At 40.2% G+C, this 14,416-nt stretch overlaps 1 long non-coding RNA gene across 1 annotated transcript in view; it reads left to right on the top strand.

The window, feature by feature from the left end:
* Window positions 1–13,846, top strand: part of LOC115651358 — a 53,914-nt gene extending 40,068 nt beyond the window's left edge. The window contains exon 6 of the long non-coding RNA XR_004000335.1: window positions 13,734–13,846. This is a non-coding gene — a long non-coding RNA (uncharacterized LOC115651358). The remainder of the gene's footprint in view (window positions 1–13,733) is intronic.
* The last annotated feature ends 570 nt before the right edge of the window (window positions 13,847–14,416 follow it).

The raw sequence follows: 14,416 nt of genomic DNA, 5'->3' as shown, positions 1-14,416 counted from the left end.
GTTCAGACTTCTGATCTAGGAGAACTTCATTTGAACAGTGTGTCATTTGCTTATGAGGTGGCTAAACTGGCTTAGATGGAATAAGAATCTCCCCTCAAATTTCACCTATAACTTAATCAAAATCCAACTGGAATCATATACTCGAGGTTTGAAAGAATTTATCGTTTTTGTGTACACTTTTGTCAGACTGGATCGAAGTCAGGACCGGAAATAGAAGGGTTAAAAAAAAAACACCCTCAAGAAAGGCTGTTTCTGTGGTTTGGCCTGACTATAGTAGGCACTCCTGAACCAAAGCCTTGTGCAGAACACACAAAAAAATCTCTCATTGTCCCCACAGTGAAGATGGAGATAGTACCTTAAGTGATTTAGAAGCACAACTCTCATTGTCTTTCAGGTCACATGTTCCAAATCCCTCGGCACTTTTGAAAACCCCATCCTTAAATCTTTCTTCTTTCATTCATCTAAGGAATCTTTTTTTTGTTTTGCTGTTATTTAAGCTATGTTGGTGTTTAGTTCTAGGAGGGATGGGGAAAGAATCCATAAGCTGCCAGAATCTATAAGAGAGAAAACATTCTTTGGAATCACAGTTTTCTAGTTTCCTTTACAAAATAATGTGCAGTTGACCAGCTCTGTCCTCATCAGCAAATGTCACTCTGGTTACAGAATCCATATCAGATTTCAGGGAAAAGGAGACTGATTCAAGGAGACCATTTTCTTCAAACTGGTTGCTCTATTTCTGCTAGCAGTGCTAGAAAAGCAAGATTATGGTGTGCATGGGTCTGTGTTTAATACACAAAGTAGATTTGCTGATGTAACAGTTATTTTCACTCTTTATATTCAAATCTCCTAAAAAAAATAAGGCATCATCAAAATTTATGGATAGTAACAGTGGAAATCAGAACACTTATCTTCTTTTTATAGACTAAAATCAAATTATTCCTTACATTTTTCTCAGTTACAGAATATTAGATAGCAGTGTCTGTAAGTGACTTGCACTTTGGGAAAGGTGAATTCTTGAAACAAAATTGGAAACCACATCAATGCTTTTTAATGTCTTGTTAAAAGCCTAAAATTCTCAGCAATAATTATTTGTATAAAGCTAGCAATGCTCAAATCATATCCATGGCAGTGGAGAACAAAAATGGAAGGCAACTCAACACCACAATTAGATTCCTAATGAATTGCTCTATAGTGTGCTATCTTTTAAAATACAGACATCTAAAATATCTAAAAATGGTATGTTAACCTTTTAATTTTTTTAATCCAACAAAATAAGCAAGTTGTTCTGTGACCTGTAATGCTGAATCTGATTGAGTTTTCAATATACTGTAATTCACAGATTTTCTCCCCTCTAGCGCTAGGTTTATATCTGTCACATGGTTTTCAGTGTTCCTAATGAGCTGTTAACAAGCTGTCAATTACCTATGCAAATTAGAGAAGCAGAAATTGAGGGGTTGTTGTACCTAGAGTTAAAGTATGCTACCTTGGAATGTTATGAAATAACTCATTTCAGTTTTAATAGCTGTCTGTGCCTGTGTGCCTTGTGTCATATAGGGACTGTTTCATTATTTTACTTACCCTATAATAAGATTGTGAGGAGGACTTGGACAAACAATTTCAAACCTGTCCTCCTATTTACCTTTACTCTCTTATACTGCTGATGGTCTTCCAGTCTTACACTCACAATCCTGAAAGGTGATGAGCAACTTTAGCTGCCCCCTTCCCCTAACTGTTGAAGTTGATGAGAACTCTGGATCTTAGCTCCCGATCCCGAAAGACTTATTTCACTTGCTTAACTATGTATGTCCATGGGACTGCTAACAGTGTGTGAAGTTAAACACATGGGTGAGTCTTTGCAAGATTGGAGCCTTCGTCCATTCTCAGGAAGGTCACACTTTGAAATAAACCTAATAAATACATCTTCACCCCCTTCCCATCAACTCCCCACAATAAAGTGTGGCAGGAGACAGGTTGCTCTTTCACTTGTGCTGCCCCATCTATTTGGAATTCTCTCCCCATCACTAAATGTTACCTTTAATTTTTCTCTCTCTTTGCTTTAGCTTACAATTGATACTCACTGTAAAGTTTTTAGTGATACTTTGTATGAAGAATGTGCTATAAAATGAAATTATGTTGTATTTATGAGCAACACTATAATAGCGGTCTATCAGCATTTCCCTTATAATCCCCTATTGCCAAATATTTTAAAATTCACCCGTAAAAATTCACTCTGGACTGAAGCATTGTGTACAAAACATAAACAAACCTGCTTGGCCATTTGGAGTTACACTAATGCGAGGAGCCTAGATAACAAGATGGAGGAACTGGAGCTACTGGTGCAGGAAGTGAAACCGGATATTATAGGGATAACAGAAACCTGGTGGAATAGTACTCATGACTGGAGTACAGGTATTGAAGGCTATGTGCTGTTTAGAAAAGACAGGAAGAAAGGCAAAGGTGGTGGAGTAGCCTTGTACATCAACGATGAGATTAACTGTAATGAAATAAGAAGCGATGGAATGGATAAGACAGAGTCTGTCTGGGCAAAAATCACACTGGGTAAAAAAGCAACTAGAGCTTCCCCTGAGATAGTGCTTGGGGTGTGCTACAGACCACCGGGATCTGATTTGGATATGGATAGAGACCTCTTTAATGTCTTTAATGAAGTAAACACAAAAGGGGAAATGTGTGATTATGGGAGACTTCAACTTCCCGGATATAGACTGGAGGACGAGTGCTTGCAAGAATAATAGAGGTCAGATTTTTCTGGATGTGATAGCGGATGGATTTCTTCATCAAGTAGTTGAAGTACCTATGAGAAGGGATGCCATTTTAGATTTGGTTTTCGTGAGCAGTGAGGACCTCGTAGAAGAAATGGTGGCAGGGGATAACCTTGGTTTGAGTGATCATGAGCTGATTCAGTTCAAACTAGATGGAAGGATAAACAAATGTAGATCTCGGATTAGGGTTTTCGATTTCTCGAGGGCTAATTTTAAAGAGTTAAGGAAATTAGTTAGGGAAGTGGATTGGACGGAGGAACTTGCGGATTTAAATGTGGAGGAGGCCTGGAATTACTTTAAGTCGGAGCTGCGGAAATTGTCGGAAGCCTACATCCCGAGAAAGGGGAAAAAAACCATGGGCAGGAGTTATAGGCCAAGCTGGATGAGCAAGCAACTCAGAGAGGGGATTAGGAGAAAGCAGAAAGTTTACAGGGAGTGGAAGAAAGGCGGGATTAGCAATGGAAGGTACCTTGGTGAGGTCAGAACATGTAGGGATAAAGGGAGGAAGGCTAAAAGCCGCATTGAACTGGACCTTGCAAAGGGAATCAAAACCAATAGTAAAAGGTTCTACAGCCACATAAATAAGAAGAAAACAAAGAAAGAAGAAGTGGGGCCGCTATACACTGAGGATGGAATGGAGGTTAAGGACAACTTAGGCATGGCCCAATATCTAAATAAGTACTTTGCCTCAGTTTTTAATAAGACTAGTGACTAGCAATGATGGAGGGATGATAAATGGGAATGTGGATTTGGAGGTGGATATTACTGCGACTGAGGTAGAGGCCAAACTTGAACAGCTTGATGGGACAAAATCGGAGGGCCCGGACAATCTCCATCCGAGGATATTAAAGGAACTGGCGTGTGAAATTGCGAGCCCGTTAGCGAGAATTTTTAAGCAATCGATAAACTCGGGGGTTGTGCCGTACAACTGGAGGATTGCTAACGTATTCTCTATTTTTAAGAAAGGGAATAAAAGTGCTCCGGGTAATTATAGGCCTGTTAGCTTGACATCTGTAGTATGTAAGGTCTTGGAAAAAAATTTAAGAGAGAAAGTAGTCAAGGACATAGAGGTCAATGGTAATTGGGACGAATTGCAACATGGATTTACTAAAGGTAGATCGTGCCAAACCAATCTGATCTCCTTCTTTGAGAAGGTGGCGGATTACTTAGATAAAGGAAATGCGGTAGATCTAATTTACCTCGATTTCAGTAAGGCGTTTGACATGGTTCCGCATGGGGAACTGTTAGTTAAATTGGAAAAGATGGGGATGAATATGAAAGTTGTAAGGTGGATAAGGAACTGGTTAAAGGGGAGACTCCAGCAGGCTGTATTGAAGGATGAACAGTCAGGCTGGAAGGAGGTTACTAGTGGAGTCCCTCAAGGATCGGTTTTGGGACCGATCTTATTTAACCTTTTTATTACTGACCTTGGCACAAAGAGCGGGAATGTGCTAATAAAGTTTGCGGATGACACAAAGTTGGGGGGTATTGCTAACATGGAGAAGGACAGGGATACTATTCAGGAAGATCCGGACCACCTTGTAAACTGGAGTAAGTGTAATAGGATGAAATACAATAGTGAAAAGTGCAAGGTCATGCACTTAGGGATTAATAATAAGAATTTTAGATATACGTTGGGGACGCATCAGCTGGAAGCGACGGAGGAGGAGAAGGACCATGGGGTATTGGTCGATAGCAGGATGACTATGAGCCGCCAATGTGATACGGCTGTTAAAAAAGCAAATGCGATTTTAGGATGCATTAGGCGAGGTATTTCCAGCAAGGATAAGGAGGTGTTAGTACCGTTATATAAGGCGCTGGTGAGACCCCATCTGGAATATTGTGTGCAGTTCTGGTGTCCCATGTTCAAGAAGGATGAATTCAAACTGGAACAGGTCCAGAGATGGGCTACTAGGATGATCCGAGGAATGGAAAACCTGCCTTATGAAAGGAGACTCAAAGAGCTTGGCTTGTTTAGCCTGGCCAAAAGAAGGCTGCGGGGGGATATGCTTGCTCTATATAAATATATCAGGGGGGTTAACGTTAGGGAGGGAGAGGAATTATTTAAGTTTAGTTCTAATGTAGGCACGAGGACGAATGGGTACAAACTGGATATTAGGAAGTTTAGACTTGAAATTAGACGAAGGTTTCTAACCATTAGGGGAGTGAAGTTTTGGAACAGCCTTCCGAGGGAAGTAGTGGGGGCAAAAGACTTATCTGGCTTCAAGACTAAGCTGGATAAGAATATGGAGGGGATATTATGATAGGATAGTTTAATTTGGGCAATTGATCTTGGATTATCACCAGATAAGTCTGCTCAATGGTCTGCAGGGAGATGTTGGATGGGATGGGAACTGAGTTACTGCAGAGAATTCCTTCTTGCGTACTAGCTGGTGAGACTTGCCCACATGCTCAGGGTTTAGCTGATCGCGATATTTGGGGTCGGGAAGGAATTTTCCTCCAGGGCGGATTGGCAGGGGCCCTGGAGGTTTTTCGCCTTCCTCTGCAGCGTGGGGCATGGGTCGCTTGCTGGTGGATTCTCTGCAGTTTGAGGTCTTCAAACCAGTTTTGAGGATTTCAATAACTCAGTCCTGGATTAGGGGTTGTATAAAAGTGGATGGATAGGGTTCTGTGGCCTGCCTTGTGCAGGAGGTCAGACTAGATGATCATATTGGTCCCTTCTGACCCATGAGTCTATGAATCTAGTGAAAATGGGAATCAAAGTTAGATTTTTAAGAATTTTTTTTTTACCTACATGTTTAGAAAAGATATTACAAAAACAAAACTGTAGTTCTTCACGGCCATGTTTTCAAAATGGGGTATACCCCACAAAAGCTGCCATTTATACACAAAGTAGGCAATTGCACAGACAATCACCCATTTGCACATGCAATTAAATAAACTGAAGGTTGCAACAGCGGTTGCACATTTGCTGTATCCTTGTGTCCCTTAATGGTGTTGCAAAACAAGTGTTTGGAGCTGATCTTGTACCCATTGAAGTCAAAGATAAATCCCTGATTGGCTTCAGTGGTGTAAGATTGGGCTATTGAGTGACATACAAAAAGAAATTTGAGCATGATTGTAAAATTAAAAGAGAAAATAAAAGTGAATGAAACACAAACCAATAATGTCATCTCAAATAGGAAAAGTCCTTCAGGAAGAGCCTACAGGAAAATAACTAACAAAGCTAAATCTTCTGCTGAGCCTTTCTTGATCAGGAAGGCTTTCTGGTCAAAATATCTGTTGTGGCTTTATTTTCTGCTGGTATGTACAATAATCCTTTTGCTCCATCTGCAAACACTAGGGGGTAAATTTTTAGCATGATGCTCAGGGATTTAACTCTAAGACTCCCATTAACTATAATAGGAATCATGTAGTTCGACTGCTCTGCATTACACTGAATATTTACCTCTTAGTTCAGAGCACTCTGTGGTTGAATTTTTAAATTATATTTACAGATAAATTTCATAACCAAATATCATCTGCCCTCATATAGATTATTTTATTAAAAGGTGCAGATTTCAAACTTCATTTTGGTCTGCAACCTAGTGTGATTGGTTTAGTAACTGATATATGAGAGAGAGAGATTTAAAGAAAAGTGTCCATTTAATGGCACTTGGTTTGCCTGCATCAAAGGGCTTTACAGAGATTAAGGAATAGAATGTGCCCAGCCCTGCATGCATGTGCAAGGGAAGGCGGGGTTATGAAGAGCCTATATTGTCCCTCTGTGCAGAGTCTAGATATAAGGGCTGAAATTATGCTCGAGGAATGCAACGACTACTGTAGGCTAGAGCCCACTGGGAAACCTATAACCATCTTTCTTATAGGCTGAAGATGGGGCCATGACTTTACCCCCAGACAGCAGGCTAAACTCACCCTTTCAAAGAGTGTAGCAGGATGCAAATTATCTGGAAGCTCCTGCTGTGATGGTCTGTGGTTTAAACCCACAACTTAATGGGAAGCATTCAGTCCTCTCAGTACCCCTGTGATGTAGACAGTGCATCATTATTTGCATTTTTACACATTAATAAACTCAAGTGTTGGGATTAGAATCCAAGCAGCCCTGGCTCCAGTGCTGCAAGAGAGGCCACACTTAAAGTGAATTTTTTCACTGATTTCTATACTGCATAACCCTGTTGACGGCATCGATGAAATTGCCATAATAATCATATGGACTTAGTTCATGTTTGGTGATACAACACTTTGAAAATATATATATATATATTATATAAAAATAAATAAATTTTAAAGATACTAGGCCAGATATCCCCTGTTTGAGGGCTTCTTGCAAAGATTCCTTAAAGCCAGTTTAGTTGGCCAGAGGAGAATCATCAGTGTAGGTGGTTTCCCAGGTGGCATGCAGATGCAATAGAGACTCCCATGCCATCTCCTTCCTTGCTGCCCAGACACATGGCATGACCAAGGAAGAGATGGGCTGTGCTCATGGCATCCCTATTCCCTGCTGATTGCTGGATGCTGTAACGGCCTTTTGGTATACATGTTAGAGCAGCCTTTAGGCTATTCCAGTTTGTGCCAAGGAACTGGCCTGGCCTAGAGAAGCCAATTAGGGGAGTAGAGATCAAAGATGGCTTAGATGGATCCAGAAGGACAGTCCAAAAGAGTCCCCAAACGAGTCTAACTGTCTCAAGCTTTTCCCCTTATTTATACATTAGTAATAGAATGACATGTCCCTTAAAGAAAACTTGTTAAGCAAGCAATCCCAATGGTCAAGCAAGAGGCTTCTTTTGATTATTGATTAACCAGGTGTGAGTTTTTCCAGAGTTTTCGTTCCTGAGACCCCAATAGACATGTCTGGAGCAAATCCTGCTCTTCTAAAATGTATCAGCAACTTCAATACAATTCTTATCAAGAAGGATGCGGGGTCAAGCTGCCCTTTCTGTGACACCCAACCCCCCCCTCCCCTCCTGCCTTGGTCAAGCTGCATGGCCACTTTACAGCCTACTGACTAGGTCGCTTTTTAACAAGAAGCCATAGTGGTTTCAAGCACTTTACTGGTTTGCCAACGTCTCCCTGTGTACCTAGGCCTCACTGAACACTGACGAATGCATAGCTGGAAACCAGGTTGGTTCACCTGTGTGTTAGTATTGTGAAAGTAGGTATTCAATTTATAGAGATATGTTTAGCATTTGGATTTTATGAAATGCTTGTGAGTTGCTGCATGCATTAGTCTGACTTGCAATATCTGTGTCCCATGAGGTAATATTTAAGGTTTGCTTTGCAACTATAAAAGTGTTTGCTATGAAAATGGAATTTCCTGCCTCGCCCAAGGCAGGAGAGAAGCATTACCAAGTGTGAGATACTAGTTTACCACAAGAGGTGTCATCTCTTGCCCAACAAAAGAAGGCCTATAGAAACCAGGTGAGCTGCTATGGAACATCATTGGACAAAAGACTTTATTGATTGCTCCTTGCATTCCCATAAGAGGGGACATGCATGAACCCTCGTCCCATCACAGTTTGAACTCTGGAAAGGGAATAAAAATCCTGACCAGAAGGATCTGTATCACTGTGCTGCTTGGAATTTGGAGAGGGCAATATTTCTAAGCTTAAGCAAGAGATCCCCAAATTGCTTAGCTTGGGTCAGCCCTGAAGGACATTCAGAGCTTGCATCTTACAGCTTCTATTAACTTTTGAAACCTAAGACTGTAATTCATTTGTGTGTGTATGTTTACTTGCCATAAACCTGTAAATAACTCTCTTATTTCTAGTTTCCTTTTCTTAATTAATTTTATTACAAGATTGGCTACAAGCGGTGTCTTTGATGTAAGATCTAGAGTACCAATTGATCAGGGGTAAGTGACTGGTCCTTTGGGACTAGGAGTAATGTGAATGTTGTTGTGGTTTTTGGTGTAAGGGACCATCTACCACAAAAGCAAGTTTACCTGGGTGGCAAGATAGACCTGAGTATCCAAAGGGATTGTCTATGACTCCATGTTAAGGCTGTTGTAGTGCTTGAGGAGTTCACACTAGATATGTGATTGGTGAAATCTAAGTATGGAACTCACAACAAGATTGGGGTTTGTGCCGTGCTTTGTAACAGTCTGCCCTGAGGTTGGCACTCACTTCAGACAGTTTGACAATGGTTACAAAATGTATGTCTGTAAAGACATTTGCCTTCTTGCATCTAAGTTTGCATTTGAATATTGAGTAGTAGCCCATAAATTGATTCAATGAATGGATTCGCATTTGCTTGAACAAATTAGGGTGTACGTAAATACTAGTCAATAGACTGGTTGTGTCCACATTTGAAAATCTATGTCGTGCCTATCTTGTGAAGCGTAAAGTTTAGCACGACAGTGACAACATCATCCAAACAACCTGTTTGACATTAGAGACCCTCTGTGTTGCTATTTAATCAAATTATACTAAAATGAGCAAAATTCCACATAAAACATCTACAGTTTGAACTCCTCCCTGCATTTACTTTCCGTAAATACATTTCTAAACCGCCACCTCGGTGGAATATGCACAGCCATCACACACTTGAGTACCGAGTTTTCATTTGCATTTTTGCATTATCAAGTACAACATTTAATCCTAAATGTTAATCAGGGTATCCCCTTTGACAGCCAGAAGATGTGATTGGTAGAAAATCCATACTGATTTTTATGACACATGATTCGAATCACATCCCTACTGATATCAGCAGTTCCCAGTCAGGATTAACTCTCTCTCTAAATCACTGAAATCCCAATTGCAGGCAATAAGATTAGATCAGATCAAAATATCCTTTGAAGTCAATAAGATGTGATCAGCCTCTGTTTCAGAGGGTAGCCATGTTAGTCTGGATCTGTAAAAGCAGCAAAGAATCCTGTGGCACCTTATAGACTAACAGATGTTATGGAGCATGAGCTTTCGTGAGTAAATACCCACTTTGTCTTCGTATTCACCCACGAAAGCTCATGCTCCAAAAAGGTCTGTTAGTCTATAAGGTGCCACAGGATTCTTTGCTGCTTTTACAGTCTCTATTTATTACTGAAGCCGAATAGGGATATGATAAGAGGTGAAGTCAATGGGGCAGTATTCTACAAGTTTTCCCCCAATAAAACTTTTTTGTGTCTTAATATCCAAAATATATCTGAATCTATATCCCAGCATTCAAGTTTCTGTCTTCAGTAATCATTAGATAATCTGTAATGATTCCTTTGTTCCAAAAAGGTAAATTCCTGTTACTTTTCAGTAGCAGATTACACAAAAGAAACTTTACGGTATATATTACTCTCACAAAGCAGTTTGCTCCATCTTACAATCACTTAAAAATGTTATCTCTTCTTCCTTCCTGCATGAATGTCTGAGACAATCAATGAAGTTCCTGTGTAGAGAATAAATTGAGCTGAATGGCTCCTCTTAAACCGTACAATCAAAGAGAGAGGAGAGTTTTGCTGATGATTTTGATATTCAGTTTAGCTTTCTTCACCAAGCTGTCAGTCTGGTGAAAGTGAGGTCAGTACGATCACACTCTTCTTAAAGGATCCTCTTCTGAACCATCCACTCGAGTATCATCTCCTAACACATTCTACACTGTAATCAAGAGGTATGTAATCTGCCCAGAAACCTGAACATCCATTGCCCTGCACCTTGTGTAGTCATTGCACCAGGGTGGAGCGGGTGTAAAATGCTACCATATCACAATGATAATGTTTAGCATCTATTTTGCACGGGTATAAATGGCTTACACATGATGCAGGACTTCAAAAACTTGGCCCCCTATTCTTTTGACATCTAAAATGCACATGAGCTTGTGTGCATGTGTATGTGTATGTAACACTTTCCTATATAATAAGTGAAACACACAAAGAAATGGAAGCAATTTAACATACAATTCTGTAGTCGCTGATACAGCTACCTGAAACTTTTGACTCAATCATTTGCAAAACGTTAGTGACAGGAAAAAGCAGTAATCAAACTGCACCAAAGATGCTGGAGACCAATGGATCTTGGTCTCACTTTATCCCTATGGTGCCCTCTAGTTCTAGCTTGGCATCTCTTGAAAGAAATCACACCAGTATAGCTCCATAGATTGTCAGTTTCAGGGGGCAGAGACTGTCTTTTTGTTATGTGTTTGTAGAGTGAGCAGCAGTGAAGCTGAGGCTTCTAGGCACTTGCAGGCTATCATTTCATCCAATCATGAAGAATCCATTTGCCTGTATTGCCCCCAGTACTCTCAGACACTTATTAATGTAAGAGTATTGTTTTCAAGACCAGACAGGAGGTTCAGCCAATAGACAGAGAAGACAGGGAACTTTGTGGCAGATTTTGCTCTTGTATGCTTGTAGTAATTCCATTGGCTCCAATGTCATTGATTATGTCTCTGTGTCTTGGATTTGAGAGGATTTGTTGGTGCCTTTGATTCAACTATCCATAGACAAATCTTAGCTTTGGCCCCAAGATCACCCTAAAAAAAAGCTACTCCTGATATGAAGTGAAGTGTTATAATGTGAGAGATTAAGAATCTCAAAACAGGGGGTTTGTATCTGGGTAATATACATTGTGTTGCTCTATACTAGCTCTAGATCCTTGCATTCTTTTCATGCCAGTATTATTCCAGCAAGGCTAGCACTGGTTTATTCAGTTGTATCATTGATTTTCTGTGTAATGCACTGTGTAAATCAGCCTAGCAAATTTGTCCTGAAGTTTGCCGGAGAAAAATCTTCTTGATCATCCTTTATAATGATGACTGATGACATTGGAAAAAAAACTGATCATAATTTACATATCTAATAAAAACAATAAATATTCACCCTAGGTGAACAGAATTCTGCAAAGGTGAAGTTTGGAAATGAGACTCTTCATTATGGTCTGTATTATAAAGTGCTTTTCAATTGTCTTCTGCAGAGAAAAGCGAAACACAATCTGATAGCTTTAGGATTTTATCAATTACAATATAAAAATGTCTAAAAAGTGAAAAGATGAATTTAAGCATATTTTCATTTACTCTGAATTACAATTATATTCATGGATTGAAGATAGTTCACTGTCCATCTAACATAAGAATGAATTAAAGTTGATACTACCTCCAGTTTTATAAGGGCTTGTCCACACAGTGCATTAGCCTGCACTAGAGGGATGTGAATTCTGTTGCACACTAGTCTGTTGCACATTGACTGGCCCATGTGGACCCTGCTGGCATGCATTAAAAGTTCCCTGGTGCATGTTAGCATAGTCCCACTTCAAACAACACTACATTAAAATGTGCTAGGGACCTTTTAGTGCATGCCAGCAGGGTCCACATAGGCCAGTTAGTGAGCAATATGCTAGCGCACACTAGAATTTACACCCCTCTTTGTGGACTAATGCACCATGCAGACAAGCCCTGAGTATCAAAGTAGCGAAACATTACTATTTAGAGAATACATTTTGACAAGTCTAGGTTTACATTTATATCTTACAGATGTTCTGTGTTGTTTTTTTTTAAATGTTATCTAGAAGCTTTTAAAAATTTGTTAAAGAATAGTTTCTCCCCACATTTACGGTGTTGCCTAGAAATCCTTTGCTTCTTGCACTAATCTTTTGTTTTATTCTTTTCCTGTCCTGGATTTTGTTTAACACTCAGTGATGTTCGTTTATAGTTTTGTTTTTTTCCCTAGAAATTTACTCTAGAGTCAAGTTTAAGTAAATGATTAATTGAATTACATAGCCACCATGGAAATGCTGGCATTCTGAAGCCAAATACTGGAAAGAAAATGATCCACATTCTCTGCTTTGCCGGGCTTTCGCTTTGCAAGCAGAAAGGGAGGAGGCTGTCAGGGAACCTATTATGGCTTACTGATTCTCAAGGCAGATTTGCAGTATGCTGAGCCCCCTGAAGGCTGCTCTAAATTTAAGCCATGCTCACTGCAGGACTGGTGAGCATTGCTATAGCACATAAGGCTTTGATCACACCAACTCTTCCCCAATATGTTCCCTATGCCAGTGCTGATTGGGGTGGGGTCCAGAGATATGTTCTGCATCAGCTGATAGCTCTCACACATCAGGAGCATTCGCATTTTGCCAGTTCCAGCTGCTTTCTGTCCACTCTGTGGCACTGAGGCAGCACAAAAGGGGTGGGATGCAAAGGAGAATGTAGCCCTGTGAAGTATTCTGGAAGTATTCAGAAGAACTGGTTAACATTTTCTGTGTGAGGCACAGATATTAGCCCTGAAATGTTATGGAATTCTAAGGTCTCTGCATAGGGCTGAGGGAGAGTCTGAGAAATCCACTTGACAAGCAAGCTGATGAGTTCTCTCTTATCTCTGAGCTTCTATGGCCTTATAATAATCAACCAGAAGTCTGATAAGATAAATCTTGTCTCATGATATTAGGTGGCAGTAGCTCTTTAATGGTATGTTCTTCCATCCCAGCCCTGGTATGGTGTGGCATGTTTTAGATAATTGAAATGAGAGAAGGTGAATAGCAGAATTGCTCATTTATATTATGTCATTTCTGGATTAGAGCCCGCAAGGTGTTGGGTAGCCTCAATTCCCCTGATGTTTAGCTTGCAGCACTCGGATCCTTTTATTCTCATTTTCTGGAATCCTAAGGGCTCTAGAAGCATTTGGAAAGCTGAGGTTACAATGCCTGATGAGAAATATTATCCCTGTCATTAGGATGAGACTGCCTGGTGACTGTTCCTGAAAAAACTACTATTCTGTTGTGGTTTTTTTGCTCCCTACACAACAATAGCAACACAAACAAAACACATGGGCACAGTTGGGTCCTAAATAAACATTTGACAAAATCTACCTAAACACCCAAGGTCTACCGGCTACCTCCTGCTGCTCTGAGTGGTTTCTAGAAGCTTCTTAAAACACATAGAGCACCACTAGTGGTCTCACAAATTATTTAAAGGTATATTACCCTACTCCTGTGCACTCCAAGTTTCCATGATACTCCACTCAGAATAAGGGAGTAATTTTGATTATGTTTTTTACTTTAAGTCTCTTCTCTTACATAGTGTCAAGATGGAGAGAGCATTTTGCTGATCTGGGTTATTGTCTGGGGGGCCTCACTTAGAAGAAAGTGTGAAGATGAGAGAAGAAGGAGGAACAAAGGACATAGTGATGCTGGTGTTGGTGGGTAAGAGCAAAGAAAATGTGGCAGGACGCACTAAGAAGAAAGGTCTGAGATATAAGTACGGCTTTGGACTTCTGTTTTTAGTCTATAAAACACCCCCAATAAAAAAAATAAAATGAAACTGCTGTTTGCCCAATAAGCACCAGAAATGGTTAGTTTTATCTAAGAGCTCATCTACGTGGAGCAGTAATGTGGGCTACAGAGATGTGATTTCTAAAGTGCGCTAACGTGTTGCACATTAATTGGTCCACATGGACCCTGCTGGTGTGCACTAAAGGTTCTCCAGTGTGCTTTAAGACCATGCTCTTTGAAACATTCTGATACATTGGGGAACACTATAAAGAGTTGACTTATTACATTATATATCGCTGCAATGAGAATATGAATGTGATGGGGGTGTTCACCCTACATTAGTCTGGAATGGGATTAATTTGACCCCAAGAGGTTACACCTGAGGGAAAGTTAGGCTTCATGAGCAAACACTAATTAAGTCTGGAGCCCACCTGAGTGGGAGCAAGTGGGGCTAGTATAAAACCAGGACATTTGCAAAGAAAGGGGCTGTAG

The sequence above is a fragment of the Gopherus evgoodei genome, chromosome 4, assembly GCF_007399415.2.
Source record: "Gopherus evgoodei ecotype Sinaloan lineage chromosome 4, rGopEvg1_v1.p, whole genome shotgun sequence".
NCBI lineage: Eukaryota > Metazoa > Chordata > Testudines > Testudinidae > Gopherus > Gopherus evgoodei.
Note: the sequence above shows the minus strand (reverse complement) of the source record. Positions and strands in the feature narration are given on the sequence as shown.